Source organism: Ovis aries, chromosome 18 (assembly GCF_016772045.2).
Source record: "Ovis aries strain OAR_USU_Benz2616 breed Rambouillet chromosome 18, ARS-UI_Ramb_v3.0, whole genome shotgun sequence".
Taxonomy (NCBI): Eukaryota; Metazoa; Chordata; class Mammalia; order Artiodactyla; family Bovidae; genus Ovis; species Ovis aries.
Window position 1 is genome coordinate 15,420,877 of NC_056071.1, and position 12,121 is coordinate 15,432,997.

A 12,121-nucleotide genomic window follows, 5' to 3' on the forward strand; every position below is an offset into this window, starting at 1 on the left:
GAAATGGCAATCCACTCCAGTGTTCTTGCCTGGAGAATCCCAGGGACAGGGGAGCCTGGTGGGCTTCAGTCTATGGGGTCGCGCAGAGTCAGACACTACTGAAGCGACTTAGCAGCAGCAGCAGCTTAAAAAGAAATCTTAGCCCCAGCTCCAGGTTTTCCTGATGGCAGGGTTGATGGTGGCGTCTGCCCTCAGGGGACCCTGCCTTTCCTTTTGGGTCCCCTGTGTACATCCTCTATGGCCCCCAGCTCCCAGCTCAGATTTTAAGTCAAAGGTGAAACTTTTCTCGCTGTTGCTGTTATTTAAACTTGAAGAGGCTTCTTGGAAATTTCCTTTACTTCTTTTAGTTTTTCACATTTTATCACAAAAATTTTCAAACACATTCAAAAGTAGAGTGAATAATATAATGAACTCCCATGTACCCACCAACCAGCTTGAACAGTGATCAACTCATTCCAATCTTGTTTCATCTACACCCACTCAATTCTCTATCCTCTTCCCCACCTCACACATACACTGGATTGTTTTGAATCAAATCACATACATCATGTGATTTCATTTATAAAGATATCAGTAGTGTCTCTAAAATAATAGGACTCTTTTTCAAATAATTAGTATTCTGCGATCACACCTAAAAAACAGTAATAACTTGGTAATACTATTTTCTTATAATTTTTTTTAGTTTCTTTGTTCAAATCATGATTCAAAGATGCTCCATATCTTGTAATTGGTGGTTATCATTTGTCTTTAATAATTTACATGTTCCCCAGAATATCTGGTTTTTATCTTATTTACTGGTGAAATAGTTCGTTCTATAGATTTTTCTTTACAGTACGTTTTGCTGTTTGCATGCCTGTGGTGTCATTTAACATGTTCTTCTGTGCTATGTGTCTCCCATAAGCTCACAGGTAAGCCTAGAGCTGTGTGGTCCAATGTCATAGCCCTTAGCTACATATGGCTAACTAAATTTAAATTAATCAAGACAGAAAGAGAAAGACAAATACCATGCGGTGTCACTTATATGTGAAATCCAAAATATGACACAAATTAATTTATTTACACAACAGACACAAACTCACAGACATGGAAACAAATTTATGGTTACCAAAGGGGAAGGAGGTGGAGGAGGGATAAATTAGGAGTTTAAGATTAGCAGATATATAAAAATATATAAACTGAGTGAAAGTGTTAGTCACTCAGTCGTGTCCAGCGCTTTGCAACTCCATAGACTGTAGTTCGCCAGGGTCCTCTATCCATGGGATTCTCCAGGCAAGAATACTGGAGTGGGTTGCCATTCCCTTCTCCAGGGGAACTTCCCAACCCAGAGATCGAACCCGGGTCTCCTGCATTGCAGGCAGATTCTTTACAGTCTGAGCCACAAGGGAAGCCCATATTTTATAATAAATTTACTGCAAAATAAAGTAAAATTTACTGTATATAAAATAAATAAACAAGGTCTTACTGTATAACACAGGGAACTATATTCAATACCATAAAATAAACCAAAATGGAAAAGAATATGAAAAAGATAATGGATATATATGTATGTATAACTTGCATGTATATATATACATATTCTCTTCATATTCTTTTCCATTATATATATGAATCACTTTGCTATACACCAGAAACTAACACAACCTTGTAAATCAACTATAGTTCAACTTAAAATTTTTTTTAATTTAAATTAATCACAGCCCAATAAAATTTAAAAATTTGTTTCTTTAATCACATTAGTCTCCCTTCAAGTTCTCAATACCCACATGAGGCCAGGGACTACTATATTAGATGGCGCAGATATAAAACATCTCTGTCATCACAGAAAGTTCTATTGGACATTGCTGCTTTTATTCATAGTCAGATCAGTTTTTTTCAAAGCTACTTCGCAGGCAATGGTAAGAAGCACACAACACCTTGTCTGTTTTTCATCATGTTAGCAGCCATCGGTGATCGCTGCCTAGACTCAGAAATTCAGGGTGACAAAATTCCAGCTCTATCACTCTTTTTACTTATTACCTGGAATAACTCTATAAAAAGAAGCTGCTTTCCCTCATTTACTCTTTAATTGTCCTCAACTAGTTTGCATAGGAAAGGCAAGGTAACTATCTAATCCTTTCCCCAGTTCTCAAAACAAGTTGGCTCCCTAATCTTCTTTTAAGGGAATTTCCTTTTTACTTTTAAAATGTTTATGCATGCATTTATTGGCCGTGTCGGGTCTTAGTTTCAGCATTTGGGATCTTCTGACGCAGCGCACGGGCTTCTCTCTGATCGTGTGATCTGTAATCTGCAGCGCAGACTCTCTAGTTGAAGCAAGCTGGCTTAGCTGCCCCACGACATGGGGAATCTTAGTTTCCCCACCAGGGACCAAACCAGTGTCCCCGGCATTGGAAGGCAAACTCTTAGCCATGGGATGACCAGGGAAGTCCCTTCCTAAATCCTACAAAGGTGACCAATGCAGCATTTTATTCTGAGAACCATTATGAACCTGTTGGTCTAAACGTGTTTGGTATGTTTGAATCAATTGATGTTCTTGGCTACAATTATTAGCCTTTTATAAATAAGTTTTCGTATTTTTGCCATCATATTTTTGGGATTAAATATCAGAAGTAAGACTTCTGAGTCTAAAGATAAATGTTCACGTAATCTGTCCACCATCTCATGTCTGACATGTGACTACTCCTAGTTATTTGCTGACCTTTTATCCACAGTAAATGCAACTATAAGTTTAAAATAAGTAACAGTTTTGTGGTAAATGTTTTAATGCCACTCGCCTCTTCAGTCTCACATTGAGAACCACACAATTTTCAAAGTGACTGAGCTGGCTGGATTCTGATATAAGAGTGGCTTAAACACTCATTAGTAATTGGTGTGATTAGTCATTGGAGTCTGGAGGGGTGTCCCACCGTCATATTCAAGTTTTCCATAAAATGATTTAAAAATTTTCCAGAACCAGAAAAAAAAAGAAAAAAAAACATTCAATGAGATGTAGAAGCTATCCCACCCAAAACTCTCACCTCTCACCTGGAGAAACTAAGGCTCAGCAACAATCTGATTTTCCCAAGTTGTCCCAACAACTGTTATCTCAGTTGGGACTTCCATTCCCTGAAAATGAGAGGCACTTCTGATTTCTTTTTTTTTTTTAATTGGAGGCTAATTATTTTACAATATTGTACTGGTTTTTGCCATACAGATCAACTTCTGCACAGGATTCAACCTTTCCTTAAGGAGTAGCCGTTTCTTCCTGGTCAGGAGAAGGAGCCCACCGCCAGGACAGGAGGAATGACTAGTCCTCCCAGAGTCATCTCTCTTCTCCTTTCCAGCCAAACATGCCAGTCTCCACTGCATCACTACCAGCCCTGGGTCCCTGTGAACCAGCTTCCAGATGCCTCTCAGCCCGGGAGAAGAACCAGCCCCGGCTGTCACCACTCCCACCTTTCCCAGGGAAAGAGGAAGCCATCCCTGCTCCTGGGAAGACAGACATGCTGACAGCTAGAAGGATTTGCCTACTGAAGCTTAGAGCGCCTTCTCACAGACTGTGGAAGCAATGGCTGCTCCTACTTCGCAGTCCAATCAGGGCTCAGCGAATCTAGCCAGTGATGAAATGAAAGACGTAGGGGACTGCTGGCAGCTACCCACAAGATCCCTTATTCCACTGCACAGTTCTCTGCTTAGGAACAGCACCCCAAAGGGCGGGACCCTCTCACTGGTATCTGCTGGCTGGGATCAACACATGGAGATAAAAGCTTTCTCTCCAGGGGCTTCCCTGGTGGCCCAGTGATTAACAGTCCGTCTTGCAAAGCAGGGGACGCTGGTTCAATCCCTGGTCCGGGAAGATTCCACATGCCACAGAACAGCTAAGCCTGGGCACGACAACTTTGAGTCTGTGCTCTAGAGCTCAGGTACCGCAACTGCCAAGGCCCACGCGCCTCAGAGCCCATGCTCCGCAACAAGAGAAGCCACCACAATAAGGAGCCCGAGCACCACAAGGAAGAGTAGCCCCCGCTTGCTGCAACTAGGGAAAGCCTGCTTGCAGCAATGAAGGCCCAGCACAGCCAAAAACAACTAAGCAAATAAAATTAAACAAAAAAGTTCTCTCTCTAAAAATGTACCAAAGGTCCCTAGAGAGTAAAGCCCCACAACCTGAAACCTTACATTCTGGAATTGTCAGGTGCATGAACCCTGAATCAAAACTCCCAACAGCCCGCTGAGATCAGCCCACTCTCTTCCTACTTAGGTTCACGCCTAAGCTGCACCATCCACCTATAGCTGCCTGAATGCCTTCTGCTGAATTATCTCCAGAGAACACAGGTCACTCTTTCGTGTATCAGAGACCAGTGATTTACCCTGGGACTCCCAGACCTCTCAGGGATATTTACAAAGTTTTCAAAATGTGATAGTTTATATTTCTATTCATAGCTAACTCTGGAAAAAAAAAAATCAAGGTTGTGTGTAAGGAAAGAGGAGTTGAATACCTAAACACTGGCTGTGGGAGAATGCATGAGGGTTCTCTCACCCTCCTGCAGGGCAGAGATTCAGAGCACTTCCTCCTGCACGTGGAATCATGACATTTGCAGCAATATGGACGGACCTGGAGATTATCATACTGATTGAAGTAAGACAGACAGGGAAAGAGAAACACCCTATGATGTAGATTCTGGATTCTAAAAAGAAATGATACAAATGAACCTATTTATGAAACAGACTCACAGACTTAGAGAATGAACTTATGGTTGCCAGGAGGAAGGATGGGGGAAGGGATAGTTAGGGAGTTTGGGATGGACATGTACACACTCTTATATTTAAAATGGGAAACCAACAAGGACCTACTGTGCAGTATAGGGGACTCTGCTCAATATTATGTAACAACGTAAATGGGAGAAGAATTTGAAAAAGCATAGATACACATATATGTATAACTTAACTGACTCACTTTGCTGTACATCTGAAACCATCACAACATTGTTAATCAACTAGACATCAACATAAAATTCAAAGTTAAAAAATATTTCACAGGACTTCCCTGGTGGTCCAGTGGCGAAGACTCCATGCTCCCAATGCAGGAGGGCCTGGTTCAATCCCCGGTGGGGGAACTAGATCCCACGTGTCGCAGCTAGAGTCCACATGCCGCGATTAAGGATCATGCAGACCACAGCTAAGGCCCGATGCAGGCAGACAGATGAATTCATTTTTTAATTTCATGAGGAGGATCAAGAGGGTGGCAGATAGGGGGAATATGTGCCAAAAGAAAAATCTCTTTGGGAGGTAAAAGTGAAAAAGAGGGGGCTTGTGGGGGAAGAAGCACCTGATGTGAGACAAGACAAGCACCTGAGACAACAGCATCTGAGAAGAAAAGAAAATGGTTGAGTGAAAAAGCAATCCTCTACCTATGGATTAGCAGGAATGCCAGGGGAGGGGGAAGTGGCGAAAATAGGCCAGCGCTCAACGCTACCTGCTGGGAACCTCCAAATGATTTTTGGTGCAGAGCAGTTTTTGTTGCCACTATTGTTTTTATTGAGTTTGTTTAAGGTTTTTTGTTTTTTTTTTTTTAAAGAAAAAAGAGAAGGAGTCAATATATTGAACACTTCTGTGCTAGGAATTGGGCCTGGCATATGATGTGTCTTACTCCAACAGGCTCACGGAAAGCAGATTTCAGTTCAACCAATGAGGAAAATGAAGTTGTTTAAAGATAAATAAAACACTTAACTGCAACCCTCCCGCCCCCATTCTTTCTAGAGTAGCCCAAATTGTTCCGAACAGTGCCTGTTAATGCCTGACATCCTGGGGTCACTATTAAAGAGCACCCCCTTTTCACTCTGGTGTCTGGGTTTGGATATAAATTAAATAACCGCCCTAGGTTGCACCTACATGGTTGCTCTGTCCAGGCCTCCAGGGACTTCCACAGGGAGGGTCTAGAATCAGAGCCATCCTCAATGGCCTCTTGCCTGAGCATCCTCAAGACAAAGGAGTTCCAGAGAATGGAAGGAACCATGAGAAGAAAGTAGCAGAGAGACAAGAGAAAAGTCCCACGTTGAGAAATCGAAACATGCCTGACTTCTGAACTTTCCTGAACATCATCATGATTCTCACGTGAGCCTTTTGGAGCTCTGAGAAATGCAAAACCGCAGGTGTAATCCCAGCAGAAGCGGAGGTCACAGTGGCTGCTTTCAAGGGTTAGCACACCTGGCCGGCTTAGGACCCCCTTGAGGAGGAGGATGAAGAGAACTTGAAGAAGCCCCGTCGTCATGGAGCCATGCCCTACCCCACCATCCCTGCAGCCTGTGGCTGGACACCTTCAGGGTTTGGAGTCCTGGCTCCGGACAGCAGTGTTTAGACAGTTCATAAAAGCTCTGCCCCCACCTCCCACCCAGGCATGGTCTGCAGACCCTCACAGCGTCCAGGAAATTGACATCTGTGGGTTCAAGCAGGATGTCAAGGCTGCTGGAGACGTTCTATTTGTGCCTGCATCTGAATAATTTAACACTCCCTCCAAAATAGACTATCATTAGAATTTGTCAATTCCTGTGCAGACAGCCTCAAAAAAGAGAGAGAAGGGAAGAGAAAGTTCCCACATATGTTGCCTTAGAGTAGTGGAACAGGAGGCTGGGTTCTGCGTTGTTCTTTTTTCCAGAGTCACAGCCTGATGCTCACTGGTGCATCTGGTCCCAGGGGAACTGCTTCCCTTACGTGTGTCCTTACCCCCAAACCCACGTCTTCTGCTGCACCCACCAGACAGAGACGAAAGGCCAAGTTCTTACAGATTCACTGGTCTGTTCCCCGCCACCACCACTTCCTCTGTGTGTGTGTGTGTGTGTGTGTGTGTGTGTGTGTGTGTGTGCATGTGCTCAGTCGTGTCTGTCTCTTCGTGACCCCATGGACTATAGCCCACCAGGCTCCTCTGTCCATGGGACTCTCCAGGGAAGAATACTGGAGTGGGTTGCCATTTCCTTCTTCAGGGGATTTTCCCAACCCAGGAATCAAACCCAGATCTCTTGTGTCTCCTGAAATGGCAGGCAGATTCTTTACCACTGTGCCATCTGGAAAGCCATGGGGCATGCTCAGGTCACTTCTATGACCCTCAGTTTCTTCATTTGTAAGGCATGGCCTCCAGGACTTCCCTGGTGGTCCAGTGGCTAAGACTCCAAGCTTCGAATGCAGGGGGCCTGGGTTCGATCCCTGGTCAGGGAACTAGATCCCACATACTGTGACTAAGATACAGCCAAATAAATAAATAATTATTTTTAAAAATAACATGCCCTCCCTCATAGGGTTTTCATAGTATTAAATGAGCTAATTTCTCAAGGTCCGGCACACAACACAAGCGTGTCTTTAGTCTGCTGCTCCCTATCAGGCACTGACCTTAAACGAAACAATGCTAGTTCCCATGAGGTACCACAGACAGGCACAATTTCCAGCCCTGCATAATCCCACTTTCTTCCCATTGCTTAGCTTGACCATGCTCATGGGAGAACAAAAACAATCAAAATAGAACATCTGTGTATATATACACAATATATGTATGCAATATATATATGTATATATAACAATATATACATGGACTACATATGTAATACACATATGTACACACGTACACACGCACATACGGGCTCATCAGCTCAGCCTCCAGTCTGGATGCTCAAATCAACTGAGCCCCAGTTCTGCTTGTCAGTTTGTTGAGCCCCTGGTTAGTGCCTAGTTATCCCCCATGGGGGCTGTTCCAAACCTTTCCCATAAACCTCACTCACTTCCAAAACCTTCCCTCTTCACCCCATTCACTGAGTCCCTCAACCTTGTCTCCAAACATCTCCACCCTGCTCCCATCCAGGCTCTCTACACATCATCATGGCCTGAAGACCAGCCTCCCACTGTGCGCAGCCCCACCTGCCCCCAGGGGGTCCCAGACTTGGTCCCATCCACCACCTCCTCCCCTGCATCTTCAAGGTCTTTCTTCTCACTTAGTTTTTATTCTGTAAAAATGCTCAAGCCCCGCACATTCTAAAAACATTTCTCCCTATGCTCTTTTTTGCTAAGTCAATCTACATCGTCTCCTTCCTTCTTCCACCATCCTGAGAAATGTCTAGGTTCGCTGGCCTGTATCCCCACCTGCATACTTGTTTCTTCACCCCTGGAGCTGCTCTTCTTGTTCTCAGGACTGTGCTGGCAGCATCTCCTCCAGACTCACTGATTCTGTCCTAATTACCATTCAGGGGTCTCTTGTGGGTCCCCATCCTCCTGGATCCCCCTTGGGCAGACCTTTCCTACTCTGGGGTCCGTGGCACCAGCCCTCTCCTGGCTCTCTCTCCTTCCTCCCTGAACGCCCTCTCTCTCATCTCCCCTGCCATCCCTCTCTCATTTCATGTTCATTATCCTCCATCCCCTTTTTATTTTTCATATTCATTTATTTGGCTGCACTGGGACTTAGCCACAGCACGCAGGATCTTCAAGCTGTGGCATGCAGGATGTAGTTCCCTGACCAGGAATCGAACTGGGTCCCCTGCCTTGGGAGTGTGGAATCTTAGCCACTGGACCACACCTCCTTTTTATATGGGAATATTCCCTAAGGCTCTTTCACGGCACTTTTCTCTTCTGTATCTACTCTCTCTCCGTAGAAGACTATACAACCTCTTCTCCCACAGCACATTTCAGCCCTAGCCAAGCACATAACTCAGCCCTGACCTTGCCCCCTGAATTTGCCATCACCTCACAAGTCTGCCCACTAAGACGTCCACCAGCCTCTGAAATGCTCAAATGGAACTCAGGATTCCTCCAGCAGTGCCCCATCCTCTTTCCAGTTGTCCTAACCCTGGAACTCCAGCAGCTGACTGCTCCCTCCTTCCTCAGCCCCACTCCCCACACCTCCTAACCCTGCAGTCTCAGCATCACATCATCACAGTCCCTCTTTCCCCCTTCCCACCGCCACCCAGGTTCAGGCACTGGCCTCCCCAACCTGCCAACACAGCAACCATCACGTGGCCTCAGGCCTGCAGCCCCTCATCTTGGGGAGTACCATCCCCACCCGCCCTGCTCTGCACAGTGGAGCCTTCCTTGAATGGCTGTTGACATGCACACCCTTTGCTGAGCCTTCCAAGTGCCAGTCACTGAGCTAAGCATTCTCCCCATGTCATCCCATTCCACCTCCTAAGATCCCTACGTGGGCACCATTTCTGCCTCCACTCTACAGCTGATGAAGTAGAGCCCGAGGGAAACCATGCTCACAGGCACACAATTAGCGAAGAGTCTAACCAGCAAACGAGCCTAAAACCACTTACTGCCTCCAACAGCAGACCAGATCAGACCAAAACAAACCCCTCCAAAGAAACCTTGGTGGAACCGAGTGTGTAACACAGGGAATTCTACTCAGTGCTCTGTGGTGACCTGGTAAACAGGAAGGAAATCTAAAAAAGAGAAGATATTCGTATGTGCATGGCTGATTCACTTTACTGTACAGGGGAAACTAACAACCTTGTAAAGCAACTGTTTGTGTGAGTCACTCAGCTGTGTCTGACTCTTCACGACCCATGGACTGTAGGCTGCCCAGGCTCCTCTGTCCATGGGATTTTCCAGGCATGAATACTGGAGTGGGTTGCCATGCCCTCCTTCAGGGGATCTTCCTGACCAAAAGTTCGAACCTGAGTCTTCTGCATTGCAGGCAGATTCTTTACCATTGCCACCAGGGAAGCCCTATACTCCAATTTTAAAAAATAATAAATAAATGGTCCACGTCTAGGGAAAAAAGAAAAAAGAAGCCTTGGGCGGCTCCCTGCTGCCTACCAATTTCCCCAGCACCAGAGCCCCCAGGGCTCCCCAGCAGCCACATAACCAGTACACAGGATGCTCCATGTGTTGTTCCCTTTGGGTTCTGACCACCTCGTGGCCACATCTGTGCCCTCAGATCATGTTCCAATTCTGGGCTCTTCCCAGACCTTGCTGGCTTCACCATCTCACTTGGTTGCTCCCTCCTCCCCCCGTGCCAGCTCCTGCAGACAAGGATTTCTCCTTCATTGGCACACCCAGCCCTTTATACCTTGGCCATAGCCTTCATTTCCACTGACCTTACATGATGGTCATGTACACGTTCATTTTCCCATCGCCTCGAGGGCAGATACCCGCAATGTACTTATTTCTGTATATGGCACATACCTGACCCATTGTTGTTGTTTAGTCGCTAAGTGATGTCTGACTCTTTTGTGACCCCATGGACTGTAGCCTTCCAGGCTCCTCTGTCCATGGGATTTTCCAGGCAAGAACACTGGAGTGGGTTGCCATGTTCTCTTCCAGGGGATCTTCCCAACCCAGAGATCCAAGCCGAGTTTCCTGCCTTGGTGGACAGAGTTCTTCACCACTGGCCCAGGGCACATTAAATATTTGTTGAAATGACTTGATCCCAAGGATCTCCCAAAGAAACTGTCACCATGATTATTTCACCCCTGTTTGTAAAGCAATATGATGAGACTTGCATAAGGCAACGTCGGGATCTCGTACTCAATTAAGTGGAAGATGGGGGTGGGTTCCAGGCCCTGGCTCACTAGCTGGTCCGCTCACTTGTTCTGTCTCCATGCAGAAAGCTCACTGCTTACAAGCTGCCAAGTTAATTTTCAAGGAAAGAACAGAACAGCTTTCACATTCTGACACCTCCTCCTGCTCTGCCATCCCACCTTCTTGAGAACTGGCCTCTGAGGATGACTCATCGGTGGGAGAGGGTGAGAACAGCTCCCAGGAGGGGGCTGACAATCTCTGCTAGACAGAGAGCAGGGCTGGTGACAGCATGTGTCCCTGCCGGGTGGAGAGGCATTTTCTCCGCCATCTCAGGTTTGATTTGAGCCCTGGGGATAAGGCTAAGAAAGATAAGAGCATTCAGAAGTGCACTCACCTTCTTTTATCTGTGGAATATGCTCGAATACCTGGGGGACGCTTCTCTGTGCAAATAGCACCAAATGTCATTCTTCCCTCCCTCCACTCAAGTCTCCTTACAGTCCACAAAATGCAAGTCATTTTAATGCATCTAATGAGAAAAAGACAAGAAAAGCTCAAAGAACTACTCCTGAATCTGCTTGGCTTTGCAGAGTTAACATAGAAATCCGGACTATATCTCACAAGGGAATTATATTCAATATCCTGGGATAAATCACGATGGAAAAGAAGGTTAAAAAAAAAATAAGAAGAAGGTATGTATGTGCATACATGAGTCATTTTGCAGCACAGCAGAAATTAACACAGCATTGTTCATCAAACATACCTCAGTCAGTCAGTAAAAAGAAATCCTGGTCACCACCGGGACTATTTTTGTACTCCGGTATTCAGGGATTAAAACCTGAACTCCGCCTACAAAGGCATCACGCAGAGCCTGGCACAACTCTTATACCAAATGTCTCTCTCCTCCTTGCCCACCTTCCCACTAGCATCTCAGCTCCAGACACACAAACATCCTTCTGGGCTGTCCCTGGGTCTATTCTATTCATCTGTTATGCCTCTAGAGTATTTCTTCTCTTTCTGATTCAGAGGTTATTTGTTCCACAGAAAGAGCTTTTCTTTTCCAAAATCAGAACAGGGTGGACAGTCTGCTTTCTAAACACCTGCTGAGCCTTTCTGCTGGAAGATGATGCTGGACAATGCTGCCAGCATGCGGGTTTGGAGCACAGAACGCCTCTCTGGCAGCCTCAAACAGAGGGCGAGGGCCGAACGAGTTTGCTCTGCATCAGGCACCCAAAAGGCACAGCTGGTCTCTTTTCAGCCTGGCCTCTGCCCATTATTAGAACATCCCAGAAATGCTTAAATTTACCTCCCACTCTCCCCACCCCATCTCATGCACACTCTTCTCTTTTCTGTAAAGACAAGGCTAAGCAGCCAGGGAAAAGAAGGATTGAGAACATCTCATGAGCATCTGCCATGCACTCAGCTCAGAGTTGGGAGTTTGACATTCACTTGGTCCTTACAAGCACCCTCCAAGGTAGGTACGGTTATTATCCCATTGTATGGAAGGAGGAACTGAAGCAGGCTCAGAGAGGTTAAGCTACTTGCCAAATATCACTCAGCTGGTGACTGATGGAACTTAGCAGTTGAGCCCATCTTTCAGCTTCAAAGCCTGGTCTACAAGATTACCTCTGTGGTCTACAGTACAAATGAC

At 45.7% G+C, this 12,121-nt stretch overlaps 1 protein-coding gene across 5 annotated transcripts in view; it reads right to left on the reverse strand.

Annotated features, from left to right (window-relative positions):
• SV2B (synaptic vesicle glycoprotein 2B) overlaps positions 1-12,121 on the reverse strand; it is a 243,612-nt gene that overhangs the window by 189,504 nt on the left and 41,987 nt on the right. The window contains exon 1 of one of the 5 annotated variants that reach the window (XM_060401998.1): positions 10,868-11,078. The exons of the other annotated variants lie outside the window; for them this stretch is intronic. The gene's annotated coding sequence lies outside the window, so the exon portion shown is untranslated. Of the gene's footprint in view, positions 1-10,867; positions 11,079-12,121 lie in introns of those variants that run through there. 5 annotated transcript variants of the gene reach the window in all.